The sequence below is a fragment of the Enhydra lutris genome, unplaced genomic scaffold, assembly GCF_002288905.1.
Source record: "Enhydra lutris kenyoni isolate GAN:26980312 unplaced genomic scaffold, ASM228890v2 scaffoldscaffold49, whole genome shotgun sequence".
Taxonomy (NCBI): domain Eukaryota; kingdom Metazoa; phylum Chordata; class Mammalia; order Carnivora; family Mustelidae; genus Enhydra; species Enhydra lutris.
The window spans coordinates 10,796,722-10,821,473 of NW_019154133.1; the positions used below are offsets into that span (position 1 = coordinate 10,796,722).

A 24,752-nucleotide genomic window follows, 5' to 3' on the forward strand; every position below is an offset into this window, starting at 1 on the left:
TAAGGGAGAGGAGTGATATGATCAGATCTGCCATTCACAAAAAAAAAAAAAAAGCAAAGGGCAAAATGTGGATTGAGAGGACAAGAAAAGAAGCTAGGAGTCCAGTTAATAAGCTTTAGTGGAAGTCCAGAAAGAGGTGTTGGCATTTTGGTGATGGCATAGAGAATGGTCCTGTCCATTGTGCCCAAAACCCTGCATTTATAATGTGACCATCACATGGCTTTCCCGACAACAGACACCCATGTCCAAACTAGTCTGGACTTCTGATAGCTACATACAAGAGACTTCTCTCTAAATAAATTCTTAAATATTCACAAACCATAGCATTTGAGCCTGGATCTTCCTAAATCTGCCTGCCCCATCTGCCCCTACCTGTCGAATCTCAAATACTGCCTGTTCCCAGACTCCCCTCCCTCATAATTTGACCAGGGCTTCCCCCAGTACTCCACAGATCTAACTTCCTGCCCACTTGAACTGCCGCCGGCCATCCATCTCTGGCCTTTCCAGATGCCATGTGTGCCTACCTGGCTGGTTTCCTCTTAGAACTAGCTAACCCGGCCCTGACATGACTGAGTGCCCATTGTTAGAAAACAGGAGGAGGAAGTGGAAAAAGAAGCAAAGAACTCAAGTCCCAGAGTCCACAAAGAACAAATCAGGTGACCAGAAGCAGAGCATAACGATATCTCTGGGTAATAATGGCGCCATAATGTCTCAACTCCCCCATTTTAGCACACCACATCCCACATGTGGCTCCTCGGTCCACAAGTATCACCCTCACCCTTTCATTTCCAGCAGCTTGCCCTTTGCCCGTCACTCTCCTTTCCAAGTAGTTCATAAAGAACCCCCAATCGTCTGGACCCAGGGCAGACTCACTGCCCTTGCCGCTGAAGAGGGATGGGGCCGGGGGGTTCTTGTCTGTTTCCAGATAGACTATAAGCACTGTGAAAGTAATGACCAATTTTGTTTAACCTGATGACCAAGAAGAGTGCTTTACCTAGTAAAAGTACTTAATAAATATTTGCTAAGTGCATGTCTTTAAAAAGCTAGCTACAATTTGGAGACAGCTGGGTTATGAGAAAGCAGTAAGTTCTTTCAGAGAAGGAACTACTGCTTTGTTTTGGGGGGGGGACATAATGGAATGTTTGGCTATTACAGGCAAGTCCCTTTGTGGACCTGCTCACCGAGTCCACTGCACCTTGAGAAAGGACAGAAGGGAAATCCTAGATAAGGAGATGTGAGGAAGAGTCTAGGGGAAGAGAAAGGCCTCACAAATGGCTTGTATCCGGGCCCCAGAGAGATCTGAGCTGGTGAGCAAACCCCCATGGTAAGGAATGGTAAAGACATTTGTAGAAGCACTGATGTCTAACATTCAATTAGAACTAGTTTCTTGTCTATGGTAGAATTACCATCCTTTATCCCAAAGCACTCAGCCAGAGTCTGTTACGGATAAGAGCCTCACACTAGTGATGCTTTAGGGAATTAGGGAAGACTATGCTGGTCCCAGAAGTCTGAATCGAGAGCCAATAAGAAGATGGGAGTGAGGTGGGGAGATGTCATGCGTAGAATGGATTAACTGGAGAGTGAATGTAATTCAAACCCTTTCCTCCCTAATATATTCTGGAGGAAGACGACTATAGCTGGAATGGGCTAATTGTCTAAATTTATGCTTCACTTTTGCAAGAGAGAACAGTCACTGGGAAGCTCTTATTAACCCAGGGATTGCATTTCCCAGCCCCTGTGCATCTAGGGGGCCATCTGACTAGTTTTCATCAGCAGATTACAACCAGAAATGTTGCTGTCATCATTTCTAAGTCAAGATGTTTAAGAAGTAGATGTTGCCTTTTCAACTCTCCCTTTCTCCCCACATAAACACCTCTCCCATTTGATATGTGGGTGAGAAACTTTTATGTCAAGCCACTGACATTTCAGTTTGTTATAGCAGCTAGTATCATCCTAACTTATTCTGAAGCTGATACCTTGAAGGGGGTGCTACCTTTATAAAAATCTAAATATGTAGCATGGCCACCAGTCAGGAGACAGACAGAGGAGACTAGAGGCTTGGAACCCTCCTCAGCCCTAGTGAAACTGCACTAACTCCAGAGGAAATGGGTAAAAAGAGCCAGAATGCTTGTGTATGATGGCTGCTTCTCAGTGCCTACAGCAAGGTATTACAAGATAATGGATGAGCTCAGGAAAGAACTGGCTGGTTTGAGAACAGAGATAAGGGCAAATAGCCAAACTCTAGAAATCCAAGACTACGAAGGTACAACAGTACATTGCTTCGGGGACTCTAACAGTGAGGAATAACGCTGAAAATGGCTTCGAATAACAGATACCTATTTTTGACAAAATGACTCAGCCTTGCAACAAAGATCTAATAAGTCACCCAACCACCCATGGTTATTCTTTCAAATGACCTCAAAGTAACCACTTGAGACATGGTGGTTGAGATGTGAGCAAAGGAATGAAGCAGGATCAAGAAGTACGAATAGGAAAGAATTTTCAATGAAGTTAGTAGTGTAACCGACACAAAGCAAACACATTAAAAACCTATGAAGATTTTGAGGGAATTGTATTGTCAAAGAAATTAGGAGCCTGGCCTAAGGGGGGTGAAAAAGAAAACAATGACTATAAAACAACCTCTAAGACCAGCAAGAAGGGAGCTGAGAAGGTAATATAATTCCAAAGAAGGACATACTTCTCAACATCCATTTTGGCTGAGTAATGGGTAGGGAAGAATCTCTCAGAGGGTGACCAGGGCTACAGATAACAATGGACAAAGGAGTCATTCTAAGACAGAAAAACCAAAGTCTAAAATAAAGAAATTTCCCCTACTGCCAGAGCAGGAGGTCTCTGGCAATGTCTAGCAGGATATCTTCCATGTTATGGGCCAATGAATGCATCTCCCATTCTTCCCTTTACCAAATGGGAATTTTTGAATGCAATTATTCTATACCTGATCTAACATTATGCCATGGGAGGCCAATAAACTGTCTTTCAGTATAAAGGTTCCTGGACAATGAGGAGCCAGACTTAATGGGGAGGACTTAGCATCACCCTTACAGCCTGGACTTTGAGATGGGCACAATGACCAGGGGGAATTCAGGTAGTTTTCTGGAGCTGAAGTTTTGCTACATGTGGCCAGAGAGGCAGAATATGATAGAAATAGTTATTGAGCAGAATTTTGCTTCTCTTTCCATGACACAGAAATGTTGCTGGGGAGTGGCTAGTCAGCCAGAGGTTAGATAATCTAGCCCTCTTTGTATATAGATGGAGTGATGTGATTCTCTCACCAACAGAATGTGAATGGAAACAAGGTATGTCACTTCTTAGGTAAATCTTCTCTATGTTCATTCACAGCCACAACTCCCAGCTAGATACAGAGAACTCCAAATCCCTAGAACTTGGCAAGAACATGGGTCCCCAAATCACTGCACAAAGCACACACACTGGACTCTCATATGAGCAAAAAATAAACTTCTACTCTATTAATCACTGAAGTTCATGTTACCACAACCAAGACATTGACCTCTGAAGAAGAAAGAGTGGGTTTCCAAACCTGTTATTCCAACCCAGGTTGGGAGCTGACAGACTTAGGGTCACTTGGTTATAAATGTTTGCCATGGGGAATTCAGACCCTCCTCTTCTTCACCATTTCTGTTAGGGTAAGTCCTGGCCCTTATCCTACCTGTATGCCTCAAGAGTCTCCTAATTAGTCTCCTGGGCTTCAACCTATTCTCCTCTTACCATCCATCTTCCTCATGCTATCTCAGAGACTGCCCCCCACAAAAAGAGGACCATGTCACACTACATAAAATTACAGTTAACCCTCACTGCCTGTCCCATAGGATAAAATCAAAGTGATGTAACACAACACACAACACCTTTTCCATTTAATCTCCAACCTTCTTCAACATCATCTCCCCTCATTTCCCTGCAACTGACAATGTTGAGCCCCAACTACCAGCCAAGTCCTTTTTATGACACTGCTTTGCAAATGCTGTTCCCTCTGCCTAGAATGTTCTCCATCGGCCTCCTTTTTAGCCTGGAAAATGCTCACTTATCTCTTAAGAATTAGCTTAGTTGTCATTTCATCTGTGAAGTCTTGTCTGACACTCCCACATAGAAGACAGAATCCTGACTTTTATGAGCCAGCCTCACTATTGTGCCTACTACTGGGGTGTTTTCTATTATTCAGCTATCCTCATGGTCTGATTTTGTTGCTGTTTATTTTCTTTGTTATTCAGTCAGCCTTTCAATTTATCTTCTTACTAAAAACTTAGAGAGTCCTGCTTTTTCCAAACAGCCCAGTGATGCATTAGAATGAGATTGTCTCCCTTCAGTGGGAGACTCTATCCATGATCAGTGTTGCTGAATGAGATTACTCCAGTCTTTTGGGTGAGTTTTATACAACTGTGAAATATTTGGAAGGCAAGGCCCAGGAATACCAGAAACCCTATAATGTGTACAGAAATTCTGCACCCCCTAAGTTTTACACTACTGATCTGACGCATATGTGCAAGAAAAACTAGCTTGTGAGTACCTGTGGTATCTTAACCCTGTTGTACAGCAAATGTTTTCTACATGGGAATTTTCTAGGAAAGTACCATATTTGGAACTTCACCAAGATTTGCTCACCATTTTGGAGTCATGTCACCAACTATAACGCTGCTCATGGGAGCTCATTCACTGATAGAGTACACCCACATGTTTGCAATTGTAGTTGTGACATGCAATGGATACATTGACTTCATTCTTATTTCAAAAATACCAAATATACAAAAGTGTCACCAATATTCAGTTGAATGCTTTCTCTTAAATCCAAATGTATGCATTTTAAGTAGCAAGCGTCTGACTACTTTAGTACCTCTTGGTATAGTTATCCCGATCATATGCAAACTGACATATCTACAAGTTTACCGTAAGCAGCTTTCCTTTGATTTCTGGCTTCTATTACAGATAAAGAACTTACTGATTTTTCAAATATTACCTATGACGATAGGTTATATTATCCACAAATACCATTTCAGGGAAGTAAAAGAAACATTACAAAACCCTTCTTACAAAAAGGGGACACTGGGTCTGATGGAGTAGTGAATCATGACTAAATACATCTAGGAACTCAGAGCAATCACATTTTTTTTACTCTCAGGATGCTTCTGTTGGGCAACTACTCCATTGAATTGCCATTCTGCTCTGCCAACAGCATTTATGACATTTTGTTATGATTTACTTGTCTGCATGTGCAGGCTGTGAGTGCATGCCGTCTGATTCATATTTATGTCCCCAGCATCTAGTGTAGGGCTGGGCACCAAGAAAGGAGCTCAGTAGATATCCTGAGGACGAAATACCCAATGAGAATCCTAAGGAGGTAGGCAGCCCCTGGCTCTTCTGATAGATCTCTGAATCAATTATTCACTATTTTGCCTATAGCAATATTACTAAGCTTTCTTCATTCTGCCTAACACGAAAGTGAGTTAGGTACAAACTCAATTTTCTCTCTTCCTTGTAGGCCCAGGCAGTACCACGTTCGCCTTTGTAGCCCCAAAGAGTCCTGTGCAGAGGAAGCAGTCAATAAATATTATTTAAATCAAATTATTCCCCAGGAATAATGCTATATATAATGGTTACATTTTTAGTACTAATATTACTATACTTTGGGTATATCCCCGATTTTTAAAAAGGGCATTTGTGGATTGGGCTAGAGACCTAAACATCAAAAAAGTACTGCTTCTCTCAATGCCAGTTTCAAAAAAAACAAACCTCTAAAATCAACTTATAAGCTGTAAGCCAATTGTAGGTTGAGAGTTTCTATACAGTATGCGACCGAGCTTATGAGACCTAACATCTGTGGGAAAAATTAAAATGTCAATCATGAGGATATATCTAAATATTTAATTATATGGCATCCTGAAGGGAATATCTGGCCATTTTATCTTCCAGATTTAATCCAGATGGTATTTTTCACACAATCAGAAGCAGTGGATATTTAGAAAGAACTTTACCTCAATCATTATATAAGATTTTCTTGATGAAAATCTCAGTAATTTATAATCTGATTTATGCTTTCACAATTACAGTTGTCACTTAATAAAAAAAAAAAGCATTCTAGGCAATATACTAGAAAGTAAACCTGTCATATGACTGTATTCCAATTCTATAATATATGGGAGGTACATTTTACAGAGGAAAATATGGGGACACAGGTAAATGAAAATTATATATTAAAAAACTAAAAATTTTTCTTTTAACATATGAATATATAATTCTAAAAATAACAAATTAAAAATGTTAATACTTTACTTTATTCAAAATAATTCACAAAAGTTTTTAAAAACTGGAAATGAAAACAAAATAAACTATCATTTGAAACTGGCCAGTCACTTCTCAGCCAGATTTATTCCCTGTGGTCACTCTAAGAGCTGTACTTTCTAATGTTTCAGCATTCTGATAACAGTCTACCCAACTTTTAAAGATCAGCCTCCAGTAACCTAGCTTCTGATTTTAAAATTATGTTGAAAATTTGGGGGTTTTTACCTACTGAAAGTCTCTTCTTTTGACCTATTCCAAGCATCCCTGTCATCATAACTATGGTCATATCCTTTAATGGGAAGACAGAGCTTCAAATAAATCTAGAAGCTGCAAACATCTTTTCTTATTCTGTTTGGGATCACACTTAATACTTCTTAATATCATAGTGGTTAAGTAGAGCCAGAATGCCTGAGTTCAAGTTTGTACCATTTACTTCCTATGTGACTTTACACAAGAAAAGTCTCTGCACTTGAATTTTCATTTCTGTATAATAAAGAGGATTAGTGGGGCACCTGGGTGGCTCAGTGGGTTAAGCCTCTGCCTTCAGCTCAGGTCATGATCCCAGGGTCCTGGGATCACCCACATCGGGCTCTCTGCTCCACAGGGAGCCTGCCTCCACCTCTCTCTCTCTGCCTGCCTCTCTGCCTACTTGTGATCTCTGTCTGTCAAATAAATAAATAAAATCTTTAAAAAAAATAAAAAAAAATAAAGAGGATTAGTGATAGCTTTCTCAGAGGGTGGTTGTGAGAATATTTAATAAAAACACTGAAAACAATTTCCTAGCTGAAGTGGTTGCTAAAATAATAATAGTAAAAAAAATTATTTGGTTTATATAAATAAAACAATCATAATATAATTATTAAAATATAATATAAATACTTACAATAATGTTTTAATTTAATTTAAATTTAAAGAGTAATCACTTTAATAAAAGCTGTTATTGTTTTTTAATAATTCCCCAAACTATAGACTGTGACAAATTTTCATGATCCTCTTCATGATTTGCCTTAATTAATTTATTAAATATGAAACTGTTAAATGCATGTCTAAATGCCAGAGAGCCCTGATTCTGAACTATATATGTGATTCTTCCATTAGTTATATATTCAAGTTTTTTTTCTCTACACTTTAAAAAATCCTTGAGAGGCAGGGACTATGTCTGCTATCTGTTTTACACTGATTACATTCTAATCAATTCTAATCTCCTTATACACACTTAATGAGTAATAAATGAATTAATGAATGAGTTAGTGAGTAGATATATGACATTAAATAACAATAGAGATAGGTAAAATTCAATGTACAAGAACAGGTACTTTTCCCTTAAAGATAATATGATAGGGAAAAAAAAGAGATAATATGGTAGGGTTTGGCTTACACAGACCAGGGAGTCTCTGGTCACACACACTAGACCTTTAGCTCGACAGCCTGGGCTTGTAGTAAAGAACTGGTGGGAATTTATATTTAAAAAGCTCAAATAGGAAACAACCACTGAACAAGAATGGGTTAAAGATCTAGAGTATGAAGATACTTATAGTATATAACTGAAAAATTTAAGACTCTGCTGCTCTATAAAGTTCATCTTATCACTTTGGGAGTAACAAGGTCATAAGCTCTTATCTTAAAAAATACTCTGAAAAATTACTGAACTTAAAAAATAATCACTTAAAATGCATGCTTACTCTTCTCTGAAAGCTTTGTGAAAATAACAGGCATTGTGATTTTATGCAAAATCCACCTGAAGACTATTAGCAAATCTCAAATAATATAATATTCTGAAGTAAACAGAGTATCTTAACCTTATGTATTTACCCTAAAATGTACATGAGATGTCCTATCAACTTTAAGGAATTCAGTCTCTAAGGGATAGCACATTTCAAATAACGAATTACTTCTTTATAATTCCTCAAGGAAAAAAAATGTATGTTAGAATGAATAAATTTTATAGCTCTCCAAGATTTTACCAGTAATTTGGTCTACATTCATAGTATGTACACATATATCCCAATCTCCCCAGAATACCATTTCAAAATGCCAGATATAAATTCAAGAAAAAATATTTTTTCCATGCTTAATGAAGATTTTACAGATATACAGCCAGATATGCAAAAAGAACGTCGGCAGGTTATTATTCTGAGTTACCAAGAAATGTTACCGAAAGCATATCCTGCCATTGTGTTTTTTCTAGCTGTCTCACTTTTGTTACCATGCTGGAAATGAGAAGCATGAGTTCATGTTCACAGTTGCTCCGCAGTGTTAACAAGGAAACTTTAAAAGCCAAACAGCCAGGATTAGATAAGGTAATAATTTTCACTACTCCTATCTGAATATTCAGTAACCATGTATGCCTGGAAAGTTAAACTGTGGGATTTGGAGAAAAGTGAAATTGGAAATAGTTTAAACTGACACACGGATTGATTCTACTTAGAAAAACATCAGCGAGAAAGAAAAGACAGATGCTAGAATTCTCAAAGTGTCAGGCAATGGAGTTATTTTTTTGGAGTCGGTGTGTGTGTTTGTATATGAGGGAGATTTGGAAGCACTACCCTGGAGAAGGAATGGTGAAGGTTAAAAGGAGGAAGAAAGCAAAGAGAACTGCCAACTGATTCATTCCTTTCTCCAAGAGTCTGTACTGTGCCAGAAAAGGAAAAAGAGTGCATTAGACTGAATTCTATTCATGGTAAACAACTGGTCTGAGCCTGACAGCAAGAGGGAGGGGATTATAGTATTTACTTCGTGGAGGCATATTCATTCTTCTAGGTGAAGACAATACTTTTTATTCAGTGGAGGAAAAAAAAGTTATTTATATACTGTACCCTCAATATTCTCAGAAAGTCTACATAACCACACAAGCAAGCACATTATTTATGTCTTACATTAAAAACACCAACCCTAGCAGCAATTAAAAGTACATACATATACATAATGGTCCACATTACTCAACTGTTTAAGTTTTGGTTCATTTAAGAATCAAGAATTCTTTAGTTTAGATGTCTATCAATCTAATTCATGTCTTATACGTAAGTTTTGGACAACTTTATATTTATTCACAGACATACACCCTCTAAAGAGTGAAAAAAAAGCAAAACTTTATTTTATATGTGTGTGTGTGTGTGTGTGTGTGTACACACACACACACACACACACATTTTTTTAATGTTGCTATCGTTTTTGAAAATCTTTCTTGGAAGTTATGCAGTATTGACAAGTTGTCCTTTAGATTTTTAACCAGCACTTACCTTTCTCTAGTCTTATGAAATGTAGTATCTCAGTTGATGAGTACTGATAAACATACCAAGAGACCACAGTCCCACACAATGCCACACATTTAGAAACAGTAACAAATTCCTACTTCTCTTTTGAGTTGAGCATAAAAAATCAAATCCCAACAAAATCCAACAACCAGTGCAAAAACAGAAATGTGTAATGCTACTTAAAATATTGACATTATTGCATAACTTGATTAGAAGGAATGTTGAACCCGCATGAAATAAACCCAGTGTACACTTGAGCACCCTGCGTTTTTCAGTGTAATCTTGTCTTTATGATTCTATCACTTGTGCAGTCATAAATGATGCATAAATGGCATGTTTGTGCATATTGCACACTGACAATTTTTATGAATGAATACACAAAAATGCTCAGAATTCGAGAAAATGGATGGCAGCACACTATTTTGAAAACGGTCATTAAGCCTTGGAAGCAAATGATGAGGGAAATGGTCGGTGTCTTTTGGTGCCATTCAGGGCAATTGTATTCCCAAGTCCCCTAGCAGAGTGTGTTGGAAACAGCCATGAAGCTCTTTCCTTAGAGACTCGTTCTCCCTCTCAGGAACCTTGCTACAGAACGGAGAACGCGCACCGCTTCAAGGATAAAATGCATGGATGTCTCTGTGCTCCGAGCACTGTTCATACATCAGAGACATCACACTCCCTAAATCCGGTCCCACAAGTGTGTGCATGTGAGTGTGGCATTTACCAACAAATGAACAGAAGGCAACAAGAGCTCGTCTCCTAGAAATAACATTCCCCATCCCAGCCCAGGCAGGCTGCTCAGCACCTTCTCAGGGGCTAACACTGGGGTGCCTCCCCCACGGGGACGGAGCCGTACACGACCAACCCTCTCAGGGCTAAGTCAGCTTCAGCTTTGTGTGTAAGTCCACTCGGCGCCATATGGCAGTTTCCAATTCCTTTCGCAACTCAAGTCTGGCTAGGCTGCCCGCGATGATTCATTCTTACAAGGAAGACCCCTTCGGGGAGCAGCAAAGCCCCTTCACTTACCTAGCTCCCACAGACCCCGCTCAGCAGGCGGCACGGGCTCGGGCACCACAAAGGGTTGTGGGATTCCCCGCTCCCTCCGGGGCTCCTCTCCCTGCGACGGTCCCCTTCGCCAATGATCTGTCGCTGGAAATCCCCCTCCCCTCCACGGAGAGGAGGGTCTCCCCGGCTGGCTGGAGCTCCTGGCGTTTTTCCCCCTCTCCTCACATCCCTGACTCTGTTCACGGTCTCTAGCAGGAAAGCTCAAAGGAGAGGCGGCGGGAGGAAGCTAAGGTATCCTTAAAAAGAACAATAATCTTCATCGATCTTCGCCCCCTTCCCCACGCGGGCCCCCATCCCCCTGCCGCCGCCGCCGCCGCCCAGACTGGAGAGGGCTGGGATAGAAAAGGAAAAATCGAGCGGGGCTGAGCTCGCCGCGCGGAAGGAGCCGGGAAGGCGAGCCGCGCGGGCCGGAGAGTTGCCGCTAGCTCGGGGTGCCGGCGGAGAGGCGGCGGCGGTCGGCGGGGGCGGAGGGTGGTGGGTGCTTGGTGGGTGTGTGTCCGTGGCGGAGCCGGGGAGAGGCTGGGCGCGGGAGGCGAGGCAGGGCGCTCGGGGGCGCCGGGCCGGCGCGCACACCCGCCCGCGGCCACCCCGCCTCGCGCTCCGCCTCCTCCCGCGCCCCGCGCACCCGCGGGCTGGAGGGGCCGCCGCCGCCGCCGCCTCCTCCTCCTCCTCCTCCTCCTCCTCCTCCTCCTCCTCCTCCTCCTCCCAACCTCCTCCTCCCAGGCGCTCGCGGCTCTCGAGGTGGGCGGCGGGCCCGCGTGGCTGGGCTGAGCGGCCGGCCGGACACCGCTAGGGACGCCCCGGCTCGGCCTCGCGGGGCGGGAGCTGTGCGCTCGGCCTGGGACAGCGCCCCCGAGCCCAGGGCGCGGCCGGGGCGCAGGCGAGCGGGCGGGCGCCGCCCACACCTCGGCGGGCGCCTCCCTCTCCTCCCGCGCGCCCGCTGCTCCCTCGGGCCCCGGGCCTGGCTCCACACCCACCTGCTTCCCTCTGTGGCTCCCGCTCGGCGGGGCAGGAGGGTCCGCATTCGGCGGGCGCCACGCACTGGGCGGCGGGGAAAGCCGGGGACGCCCCGCGTTCGAGCGCTGTGGTGGCTTCGCGGGATTCCCTGGGCCCTGGTGCTTCCAGCTGCTGGGCTCTCCCCACGCCCGCCCTGACGCGATCCTGACACGGGGCCCGCTACTTGATCCCGGGAACCTAGGGTGAGGGGAGATCGCTCCTGAGTGATGGGGCCCAGAGTATTTTCCCGGAGGAGTCAGGGCTAACCCAGAGCGCAGATGGGATCTGACTTTCCTCCCAGCGCCTCCAGGTTCGTTCAGGGCCCCTAGCCCTCCCCCGTAATCCCTCTTTTCTGGGTTTGAGGGAAAAGCCGGGTGGGTTGGTGGCAGCCTTAACTCTTGCTTCCCACGGGGGCGCTATTCGTACTCTGGCTTGCTTTATTTTGCCCGCTCTCCCTGCGATCTGGAGAATTTGTGCCAAGTTCCTCCTTGGCGAGGCCGCCTGGTGGACACCCAGACCTTTCCCCACCTTCAGGGCGCGGTAAAGACAGGATGAACTTGAATACAAACATCACCGGGCTCTCCAGGTCCCTGAGCCGTCTGCTCCTTAACGGGCACAGTTAGAAGGGCTTTTAGGAAAACAAAGTAGCTTAAAACACCCTATAAAAAAGCATGTAGGCCATGATAGTATATTTAAAGCTGGGGCTCCCTTCTGAGTTTCTTTAGGCCAAGAAAGATGGGTATTGAAGAGAGTCAAAATGCACTCAGTTTTAAATAGATCTCATTTGGTCCTTGCGTCTGTTTCAGTGGCCCTGAGGCGTACTGGGAAGCACTATCATCTAGGGATCTCTAAACCTTGATTTCTCGCCCTTCCATAGGCCTTACCTTGTGCTGGTGTTTGGGGAAGGATTTTTTTTTTTTTTTTTTTTTTTTTTTAAATAGAATTTGGCCCTTCACACGCCATCACCCTCCCCCCAGGACCTGTCCTGGTCCGTTGCTCTTCTTGAGGCTTCTCTAGTATGAACACTAGAAAGAGAAAGAGGACTTCCAGATTGCTAGACTGTTATCACCACCCCTGACCTGTTTCCAAGCTTCAGCTCCAGATTTCCCAGACCATAGGCGCAGGATGTCCCTTCCTACGCCTATGGTCTTTCCACCTTCTCATACATTTCACATGCTTTTGGCAGATTGGTCTTCCCCAAGCACAGCCCTGACCATCTCATTTTCCTGATCGCAAAGTTTCCCTAATTCCGCATTCCCTATCAGTGTCTGCCCACTTGTGCCCTTGCATGTGGACATCTCTCCTTCTAGGACACCCCTTTCCCCTTCTCACATCCAAAATCATCCCAGCACTTCAGGTCCCACTTCAAACTCTGCCTCCTCCAACTCTTCCCCTTTGATTTATAGCACACGGTTGGAGCTATCTTTTTAAAGACATATCACCTTCCTGAAGAGTATATGTACTCCCCCTGTTCAGGTCTTACTGTTTATTTTTTAATTTTTTTTAAAAGATTTTCTGTATTTATTTGCCAGAGAGAGAGAGGGCACAAGCAGGGGGAGCAGCAGGCAGAGTGAGAAGGAGAAGCCCCGATGTTGGACTTGATCCCAGGACCCTGGAATCATGACCTGAGCCGAAGGCAGATGCTTAACCAACTGAGCCATCCAGGTGTCCCTGGTCTTTCTGTTTAAGTAAGTTTCTCCAGGGTAGATTCCATATCCCTTTGTTTGCATTCCTTACATTTAACCCAAAGCCACATATGTAAGAGATACCTATTTATCACTGAACATTTGTTTTGCAACTTCTCTCAGGCACTCTTTGTCAATAGAATTTATAAAATATTTTAAATTCACAAAAATCACTTAAGATTCACTCCAGGTGTGCCTAAATTTAAGTGGTATACTCTTTCATAAATTTTAGAGATAGTGAAAAATCCCCTTACTTTCTGGCCTTGCATCAACATTATGGTCATTGCAGTAAGAATTTACTAATTTGTTAATTTTTTTTTACTTTAAATTTCCATTAGAGTTTAGAAACCCAAATCCATTTTCCTATTAAATGATCATTTGTCAAGAGATCAAATTATCTATTGGCTAAAAGACATTGCTACTGTCTCCATTTTGTGGAAGTAGGGCGCTAGGAGTAGCATATCCATCATGCCTGAATTGTGTCTACAAGCATGCAATGCTATGGAAAAACAGTCTTTGGAAATAAAATCTAATTCTGCTTAATAAATTACTCGTGGCCCAAATAGGTTATGATGGAGAATCACCCGTAGTATACAGATTGTTTGGAATAGCTGAGTTCTCCATATGCACAGCTTGAGTTCTGGATGGCTGCAACGACTCTTGTGTTGATTATCATCACGTGGTTCTACTGCCTTAGAATATACAGTTTTGTATTTTTTTCAGTTGTTCTCCAAAGCAAAAATGAAAATGATCTTGCTGAAAAATCAGACATGTTTTCACATTACTCCTTAAGCCATTTTTTTACATTTATTGATATTTATGGAAATATTTCTTTTGTTTATATTTTAATTTATCAGGTTTACCTTGAGTTTTGATGGAATTATATTACTAAGAAAGGGGATAAATGTTTTGTATGTCAAAATGCTTTCCTCATAATGCTTGGCAAAATAAATAACTTTAATATAAGTTTAACTTGCAATAGTTTTACGCACATCAGCTGATAAAATTTAGATGAAGTGTTTCCTCATACATCACAAGCATAATAGATTTTTGGTATTTTGTTGTTGTTGTTGAATAAAGCATTTGAAAATGTTTACTATGACCTAAGTAACATCATTACTGACTACACTTTAATGTTTCAAGTTGGAGTTTCATTGGTGAATTGACTTGCAGAGAGAGCCTGTATAGATTAGAATAAAGTAGTAAAGGCTCAAGGATGAACGTATTTTAAAATGTTAAAAGCATAAGGCTAAGAATTTATGGTTTGGGGGACTGAACAATTAAAGTTGGATTTAAGTTTTTGTAGAAGGCCAAATGGAAAAAAGTGTATGACGTATTGAGTAAAACCAAAATAAAAAAAAAAGTTCTAAAGGAACAATATTTTAAAATGATGCCAAACCCCATTAAAGGGGAAAATTTACAAACATTTATGTAAATGTGGGGTGTGTGTGTGTGTGTGTGTGTGTGTGTGTGTGTTTTCTGGGAGGATATACATTAACAAGCTAAAGAAATTACCTTGAAGAGTTTGAGAGGCAGGTTTTATTTTATTTGTTATAACCTGATTATACCAAAAGATAGATGAATAGTAATCTTATTTAAGCATCAGCAACATGAGGATACTACATTTTTAATCAGAAATCAAATAAATTGAAACTATACTTTTTAAAAATAAGGCCTAATACTACTGTGGTACTTATCATACAAGAAAGCAACTACTGAGGAATAACTGGAATTTACCACATTCTTAGACCTGATATGCTTTCTTCTGCCCTTCTAAAGGAGAATGTAGGAACGCTGGGATGGTTTAGAGCAACTCAGAATCTTAGCAGCCACTGAAATCCCACACTTGCACATTGCAGTAAAGGCTTGAAAAATAAATGAGCTGTCTGTGTGTTCTTCATTGAGGAGATAAGTACTATCTCATTGATTCTTTTGAATTAGTTGAGACAGATTTGGCTGTCCTTTGAAGATTCAAAGTGAGAGATAAGCTCTAGACTGACTGAATTTGTATTTTTTTTAACAGTTCTTGTACTGAGCCTGAACTTTTTGAAAGATGCCAGATGCTTAAACACAACATTTCTCTGCCATATAGTAGCATGAATGTAAGCACTGTGTTGCATCCATCCTTAGTGATACTTCCAAACATTATGAGTCTAGAACTTAGTTTCTTTGTGGGAATCTAAGAGCCTTAGGAGGAGGGGTTTCTGAGACCAATGAACTGCAAATTTCAAAAATATGCTACATAAGATCTGAAATGTAACTGTTATTCTGGGACATGATGAAACAAGAATTGGAGTCCTAGTTAGATCTTTGTCCTATGTCTGTTACGAACTTGTGCTGTGTAATAATAACAAATAAGTTTTACCAAGACATTTACTACATGGCAGGCACTGGGCTAAATTCTTTACAGGTATATGCTCATTTACACTTTATAATAGTTCTTTGAGGTAGGTCCCATCCTTATTATTCTATTTAATAAAGGAAGTAAGTGAACTAGAGAGAATTTAAATTATTTGCCTAAGCTCACACTGTCAGAACTGGAATTTGACTGAGGCAGTGTAACCTTAAAATTTTAGACTATTTTCCCTCTACCTCACCCCAAATTGATACTACCTTTCTGCCTGTTTCACTAGGTTGTCTCGGGTTCATGTGGGAAAATATCGTATAAAATATTATTTTTTAATTTTCAGGATGGAAATCTGGTTAAGATAAATGTGGGAGCTGCCAACCACCATCTACCTAAAGAAAAGAAAAGGAAAGAGAAGAAAAATGTGTTCCTGGTCCTAAAGGGGGATGGAGGTAGGATATACACCTTCTGTTTTCCCAGTAGATAGATTGATGCTGCTCCATCCACACCACTCACTAGCTGTCTGAATAATGTTTGTCTGAGATTTGACCTGACAGGGCTGGGTATGTCTGGAATGAAGCATGTGGCCATGGACTAGGATAAAGGCTTTCGGGCTTACACAGGGAAGGTACCTGTGTGAATTGCAATCCACCCAAAAGGAGTAAATGGCTCCACGCTGTGAACATAACACCAGCGTGGCAGATCAGAAAGCTTCTGGGGCTCTTAGTATAATCTAGGTTTGGGATAAGTAAGAAATGGAATAATCTCCAGTAGTAGAGGAAGAATAACCAGTCACACCGGAAAAGAGCCCTCTTTGCATTTACGAGGGCATTATTCTCAGCCCCAGACTTCACATCATTATAAGCAAAAAGTGGATATAATGATGTAAGATGTCTCTCATGGTGAGGCAAGAATCTTGACTGTCAGAAGCCAAGATCACAACCACAACAAGCAAAATTAAATGCGTTACCCACAGTCTTTTCTGAGAAAATTTCTGTGTAGATCTAAGACTCAACAAAGCAATTGGATTTAAATTGTGGTAGATATTCTAACAGTACCTTTGTTCCCTTCTGAGAAGAAAGTCTGAGCTGACAGTACATTCAAAGGAGACATACTTCCAATAGGGCCATGATTTCTCAGAATGACAAAAAAGTATGCTGCCGTATTTCTTGGTCTTCCCAGTAATTGGCACTCTTGAACCTTTAAAACCTTTGCAGTATCAAGCAGAAATATTAATCATTCCTAGGATCTGTAGCCTTAAAAGTATCATTTCTTACTACTAATTAAGGCCATGCTTTACTGTTTTGTTCTAAATAAAATATATCATGGTAATAAATGTAAAATCAGAGCTTTTTAAAAGAACCCTAACATTGTATATTCACTAAAATTATATCAAGAATTTAACATAGTAATTACTGAAAAACATTAAGTATTAAAAATAAATAGATATAACTAGTGAAAATTAATAGACACTTATGAGAAGGAATACAAACTCAAATATAAGCATATTTTCATTAAAATATATTATAGAAATGGAAGAATGATCTTTTTTCAATAACTCTAACCTTTAGGTTGCTTAATTACCAGCAAATTGTCAGTATATGGAATTGAATATACATGCTAATTATGACACATATTCATTATCCTAGTTCATATATATTATTATGCCAAATATATAATTTGAAGTTAAATATTGCCAGTGTGTATTTTACATGTTTGGTTCTATTTATTAATCTAGTCCTTTTCAATGAAAAAAAATGAAGACTTGTTTCAACAAAGACGGTATGTTTTGGAACATAAGTACAAGTGATTTTGACTGGAATTTAAAATTCAGAAACAAAAATTTTGAAACAACAACTTCTTATACCCCCAGCCACCACGTCTACTCTGTGCATAACTAAACCAGACCCAAGTAGGTTTTAGCATTTATCGTATTTCATATTTGATTTAGCTAATCACATTGCTCACAGTGATAGTCACACGTGGGAGAAAAGATGGAAATTCAAACATGGAAATTCAGCCTGTTAAATCAGTCTAACTGGCACAAAAGCAATTTAATTGGACTTTCTGCTCCTGCTATCAAATAAGCCCCCCACTGCCCTAGCTGTTGCTGAGTTCACCTGGCACTGCGTTGACAGACATGTTGGCATCATTAAGGAAGAAAATCCTCATGAACTTTGAGTTAGTCGTGACTCATTCCATCAAATCCCTTTCCCCCACACAAGAAAGTGAGGGCAAAGAAAACCTCTCCCAAGAACAGCAACAAAAACCAAAACTGCACGTCTTCTGTGGTTAATGCTGATTGGAGTAGGGGGATAAAATCTCACCTACATTAGAGAACCTCTCCTGATTCCTCTTTCAGTACTTGTATTTCCCTCCAAAATTAGTCCCTGATATTAGCTGTGGGTGTGCCTCACTGGTACCGGGTGGGGTTAGCTAGTTAGAGTACACACAAAGAGGAGTGTGGCCTTCTCTTAGACTGTTTTGGAAATTACCAAATGCAATCATTATGACAACTGCCTTTGATAACAAGAGACACACAAAAAATCTAGCATAAGGCCCATCATATTCTCTTTACAGATTTCATTACTTTAAACATTTCCAATTCCAATATTCCCAGGAGAAAGCTTGAAAGTTCATCATTTTGCACAAAATTCATTTGAAATTTTGAAGGGCACCCTATAGGATATCATGAAATAATTGAAAAGAGCATGTTTCTATCTACTACGTAAAATGAAATTTACCTATTGTGAATGACAAGCTCAAGAGAGCTTGTTCCCGGGCATAAGACTTTCAATATGGTGTAAGGTTATTGGCTTATGTAATTCTCTATGTTGCCTATGGCAATTGCCAATAATTGTAGAACTAGAGATTAACACACACACACACACACACACACACACACACACTTAAAAAAGCCAAGTGGATAAATTGAATTAGCTGAACTGTGAATGCTGAGGAAGGAAGACACACTTTGCTATCTCTTTACAAACTCTCCAGTTTACTCCCTAATGCATGAGATTTGAGTGCCCGTAGACAGTATTATTGTTTGGCTTGCAGAACCATGAAGTACTGCTGGCATCCCTATTTGATAAATATGCCTGTTGACATTTAAATGACTCTGTTAAGATTTGACCTAGAAAATTACAGTCCACTTTGTACACTTTATTACCAGAAGAATGTGGCCAGATGAGGGAATTTGGAAAAGAGTAACACAAATGATTAAAGAGGAAAATAGGAAGAGGAACATTTAAATGGTACTACTAGAGTGAACGATGAGGAAACAGAGAAATCCTGTGTCTTAAGAATGATCTTATAAGTACGAATGGAGGTAATGCTGAGATAATGATCAGTGACTTAAGATAAATATAACTAAAGAGTGAGGTTAAAGATAACTATACTATTTTTAAAATAAAATAAAAAAAGAAGTGGTCACCAATATAAAAAAATAAAATCTCATTTTACAACATAGGGAAAGTTCTTCTCAAAGTATTTAGTAAAGCCCCTCTTTAAAACAAAAAAGTGAAACAAAACAAAAAAGATACTTAGACTTAAAGGATGTAACGTGCTCATGATAAAGAGTTACTTTTCTCACACTCTTAGGAAAATAAAAGTACATTAAAGCTTTTTTTCCTAATAAAACTCACTAAGGCAATGGGCACCTAAGAACCGTGAGACTTTCTTTGATCATTTATTTATTTTTTATTTCTGTAAAGAAGAGTGAGCAGGGGCAGAGGGAGAGGGAGAGGGAGAGAGAGAATCTTTTTTTTTTTTTTTTTTTAAGATTTTATTTATTTGTCAGAGAGAGAGAGCAAGAGTGAGCACAGGCAGATAGAATGGCAGGCAGAGGCAGAGGGAGAAGCAGGCTCCCTGCTGAGCAAGGAGCCTGATGTGGGACTCGATCCCAGGACGCTGGGATCATGACCTGAGCCGAAGGCAGCCGCTCAACCAACTGAGCCACCCAGGCGTCCCGAGAGAGAGAATCTTAAGTAGGCTCCATGCCCAGCATCTAGCCAGCCTCAGCCGGGCTCCATCTCACTACCCAGAGATCATGACCTGAACTGAAATCAAGAGTTGGACACTTAATCAGCTGAGCCACCCAGGTGCCCCTCTTTGATCATTTAAATAACAAGGCACGTTATATATTTTGGAGACCAATTTTATGTTGAAAATATGTGTTCTATCAAGTAATAAACATTGACTTTATTAAGTATTTGGACTGCCTGTTCCATTGCTATATTCCAAAATTATTTATGGTTTAGAGAATTAAAATTCTAGAAGTCTCCTGTGTAAATGAAATCTTATTTGACTATCTCAGAGTAAATGATTTCTGTACAAAGTCATTCATTTTTTTCTTAAGAAATGTGTGGATTTCACAAAGTTTTCAGCGTTCTAATTGGATATCCCTTCTTTATTTCCTTCACACTGTTGCACTTTTTGAATAATTTTATATTCGTCACAGCTAGAGGAACAGTTTTAGTAGCTAAAAATGTGTAATAATTTCCACCACAAGTGGGGTTACCCCTTAGAAAGTTGCATGGAAATGATGAAATGAGGAAAGCCAGAATCAAAGTTGACCACATCCTCCTTCCCTATGCTTCCACCTTTTCCTCCCGCCATGACCAGTGGTATCCCTAAGACTTTCGTCCATATGCAGATGACTCCTAAAGCTACATTTTCTAATCTGTTATCATTGCAATTAGTGTTGCATTTCCAACTGTGCATTGGATTTTCTCACTTAGATATTCTGCCATTATTTCAAATTAATTCATCTGAAATAGTTCTTCCCCTGATCACCGTGCCTGACCACTGTTCTTTCCACCGTCTGCATCAGAGCTTTGGCAGCCATCTTGGACTCGTGGCTTGCTCCCTCCCACATTCAGCTACTTTACCAAGTACTATGAATTTTCTTTCATAATGACTTCTCACCCAACCTTGAATGAACACACACACACACACACACACACACACATACAGCCTCACGCTCTGCCCCATTTCCACAGTTCTCTCCAGTATGAATATTTTCCCACTCTCACCTTCCCTAAACACTACTATCAACCTGGGTTCAAAAATCTCTCCCTGCTGCCTGTGAAATAAATGTCCAGTCCCTTAGGCTGAGGTTCAAACCTTTCCATGATTTGACTCTACTTCATGTTGCCCCCTCATTCCCCACTCTCATTCCTTTAGTGACTTTCTCTGAGAAATTCGGCCTTGCCCAGTTCACTCTTCCAACCACACCATGTTCTTATCTTGAAATACCCTCTGTCCTTCTCCATCTTACTTAAATCCCACTTACTCCCTGAAGTAACTTTCTTGACTACTGTAAGCAGGAGAGCTTTTGTTCTCTCCTAAACTATACCACATTATCTGCTACTCTTTTTTCCTAGAAAATGGTAGCATTTAGAATAGGCATACTTTCATCTATCATATATTACACTGGATTTCTAATGTAATATGTGTATTAAATGCTATTTCACAATTACTTTTCCAAAGAGAGTTTCAGAGGACATCTGTTTCTCTAATTAGATGATAAGCAACTTGAGAGAAAGTTGGTAAAGAAAAAATTGAGAATCACTAGCTTTGAAATTACAATAATCTATAAAGTTCAAAACAATCCCAGGACATCGTCATGAGAATGGGGAAGTTACCTAGCTTCCCTAAGCTTCAGGTTTCTTGTTTGCAAAAAGGAAGAGAATATAACTATCTTGAAAGTATATTAAAGGTGAATTAAGATAATATTACGTAAAGATGGCAACCACAGAAGTAATGTAAGTTACTCTCAGTAAATGTAAGTTTTTCTTTTCCCTTTGTGTTCTCTAAGTAGCTTACTCACAGTGGGGACTTGGTCAAAATTTTTGTAACAATTTTAAATTTTTAACATTTCTTAGGAAAAAAGTTGCTAGACCAAAAGTGCATGCAAGATGATAGAGAGTAATAAGGTTGACAATGTCAGCTGGTGCAACCCTGAGGAGAGTGAGGATTGTCAGGCTATGGGCTGTTTTTCTCACTTAATCTGAATGAGACGCTGAAACACTTGACCTGAGAGTCCTGTGAACTATTGCTCTCTTTTTAACCTGCTCCCCTAGTAATATGTGGGTAAGAACCACAGGGAAGAAGAGGTGCTAGATATTTGTAAAAGCATGCACTTGGTTTCAGAATGCTGGGTTGAATTTCTGGCCTTGACAGTCAATAGTTATGTGACCTTAGGCAAATCCCTTTACCTTTCTGAGCTTCTGTTTCCTTACCTGTAAAATAAGACTAATAATTTTCTTCTCATGGAATTTCTTTGAAGATCAAATGTGATTAAATATATAAAATAGAATTCATAAGACATGGGGCGCCTCGGTGGCTCAGTGGGTTAAGCCTCTGCCTTCGGCTCAGGTCATGATCTCAGGGTCCTGGGATTGAGCTCCGCATCGGGCTCTCTGCTCAGCGGGAAGCCTGCTTCCCCCTCTCTCTCTGCCTGCCTCTCTGCCTACTTGTGATCTCTCTCTCTCTCTGTCAAATAAATAAATAAAATATTTTGAAAAAGATATGAAGTGCCACATGAATATAAAATGTTAAAATATGTGTCCTGTTTCTTAGATGACAGTATTCTTCAGATTTGGTGAGATACACTATATGGTTTACAAGTCTCCACACACACACAAAATAAGATGCAGGTCTATGTTTATGGTAGGATGGGAGTTTAACAACTAAGTAATGGTGGGGTGAATTCCCATTTCCAAGGAGGGCTATAGGTACAAAGAAAATAACAGTACCAAATGCAGTGAACCCTGTAGGATGGGTGCATTTAACTGCTAGTTGTCCCTTTTTCTTTCTTTGGTCTCAGTGCTGCCAGATTTCAAAAGCAGGTGGAAATGCCATAAAACAAAATAATGTAATTTGACTGCTTACTAAATGTATAAGACAACATTGACCACTGGAAAAAAGTAATAGCATTACATCAAATGAAACTAAATTCAGACAGCAGAAAATTCAATAGACTGTTGCAGAACAAAAGCATGCATTGTGCGTGGAGCCTGAAGGACCAACAGGGTAATGGTATTGTGGAAGCCCCCAGGTGGAGGCATTGCTGTGTTTCTGTATGCAGAAATGGGAATATACCCTGTGAGATGCAAAGGTAATTAGGCCCTAAACCTTATATGGCTTTATGGAGCAAAGATAATTCAATTCAAATTCAGAAATCAACAATCTGAAAATACCCACAAATTATAAACAGAATTAAGGAATAAGTCATTATCAGTAATATTATGTTTCTTGGTATCATTTAGCAGCATTCATCATTGACTTTCTGGTTGCAGAAAATAAGATTATGTTTCTTTGGTAACAATAAGTAATACAAAAACAGTATTACATAAATAAATCAGCTTATAAATTTCTGGATTGGAATGTCGATTAAGTATACAAGATACTTAGAAGACAACTCAGCTAAGTTAATATCACTAGCCTTTTACTGAAAATGAACTCAGAGCATAAGGACATGAAAAAAGTTTACTCAAAAGTCTAGCTTTGATTATATAGTTTAATTATTTCTGGCTTGTATTTAAGCCTTCAGGCTTGACAGTCTTCCCATTTAAGGTAAAAAAAAAGAAAAATCAAAATACATATTACTTTTAATTAAATTTCTGGTATCAAAAGATATTACACAGTTTCCATTGATAAAATCAGCCCCAACAGTGCTTTTGTCTTTTCAGTCAATGATTAGTTTCATGGTGTTTCACGCTATTTTTTTTTATATTAGGATATATAGTGCTTGATTAGGCAGTAGGATTTCACTATTTCTAAGTTACAACAGCATAAAAAGAAACAAGTACCCATACAGGATTCAAACTCTTTGTTGGAATATGTATGGAAAATCTTTTCTTAATATGATATGCTTGGTTACTTAGTTGCAGAACTCTGAAGTTTGTGAGAATGAGTTGTTTTTATATTTATTTTTTTTTAAGATTTTATTTATTTATTTGAAAGACAGAGATCACAAGTAGGCAGCAGAGAGGCAGGCAGAGAGAAAGGAAGGGAAGCAGGCTCCCTGATCCTGGGATCATGACCTGAGCCGAAGGCAGAGGCTTTAACCCACTGAGCCACCCAGGTGCCCCAAATGAGTTGTTTTTAAATACCAAAACCAATCTTTGGATTTCTTAACAGATCAGATGCTTATAACTTACGTTTGAAGCTTTATCTGTAATTTAAAACATCAACAAGGCACCCGGGTGGCTCAGTCCTTAAGCATCCCAAGGTCCTGGAATCCAGGGGCTCCCTGCTCAGCGGGAAGCCTGCTTCTCCCTCTCCCTCTCCCCCTGCTTGTGTTCCCTCTCTCACTGTCTTTCTGTCAAATAAATAAAATCTTAAAAAAAAAAATAAAGTGAAACATCAGGAAAAAGGCCATCTTGAAATTCTTAGGTCTTCAATAGGTATGTCTTATTTTAAGAGCACATGCTAAATTTCTAAGAACTTTTGAGAGAAATGGAACAAGACTCAGGTTGTCATTAGAATTCTTACTGGCAAAAAGTCTTCAGATTTCTGAATAAAAACGATCTTAAACCTAGAATTCTCTACTTGGCTAAATTACCAATAAAATCTGAGGGAAAGTTAAAAAGATTTTTAGATTTTTAAGAAGTCAAAATATTTTCTTTTCATTTATTATTTTAAAATATTCTAAGTAGCTTACTTTATTTTTTCCATATAATTGTAATTGTTTATTATGGTAAAATAAACATAATATGCAATTTATGATTTTAACCATTTTTTTAAAAGATTTTATTTATTTATTTGACAGAGAGAGAATACAAGCAGGCAGAGCAGCAGGCAGAGGGAGAGAGAGAAGCAGGATCCCCACGGAGCAGGGAGCCCAATGTGGAGTCAATCCCAGGACCCTGGGATCATGACCTGAGCTGAAGGCAACTGCTTAACTGACTGAGCCACCCAAGTGCCCCTGATTTTAACAATTTTTAAGTATATAGTTAAGTGGCATTAAGTACATTCAGTTGTTCGCAACCATCACTATTATTCATCTCCAGAACTTTTTCATCATCCCAAACTGAAACTCTATAACATTAAGCAGCAAATACACATTGCTCCCTTCCCTCAGAC

The 24,752-nt window shown here is 40.0% G+C and overlaps 1 protein-coding gene and 1 long non-coding RNA gene across 2 annotated transcripts in view; one reads left to right on the top strand and one right to left on the bottom strand.

The window, feature by feature from the left end:
- Positions 1-10,904, bottom strand: part of LOC111156851 (potassium voltage-gated channel subfamily B member 2) — a 392,038-nt gene extending 381,134 nt beyond the window's left edge. The window contains exon 1 of the mRNA XM_022517952.1: positions 10,593-10,904. The gene's annotated coding sequence lies outside the window, so the exon portion shown is untranslated. The remainder of the gene's footprint in view (positions 1-10,592) is intronic.
- A 2,382-nt stretch (positions 10,905-13,286) lies between these two features.
- LOC111156852 lies at positions 13,287-24,459 on the top strand. Its single transcript, XR_002641258.1, has 3 exons — positions 13,287-13,315; positions 16,003-16,111; positions 24,439-24,459. It is a non-coding gene; the product is annotated as an uncharacterized LOC111156852 (long non-coding RNA).
- Positions 24,460-24,752: the final 293 nt, after the last annotated feature.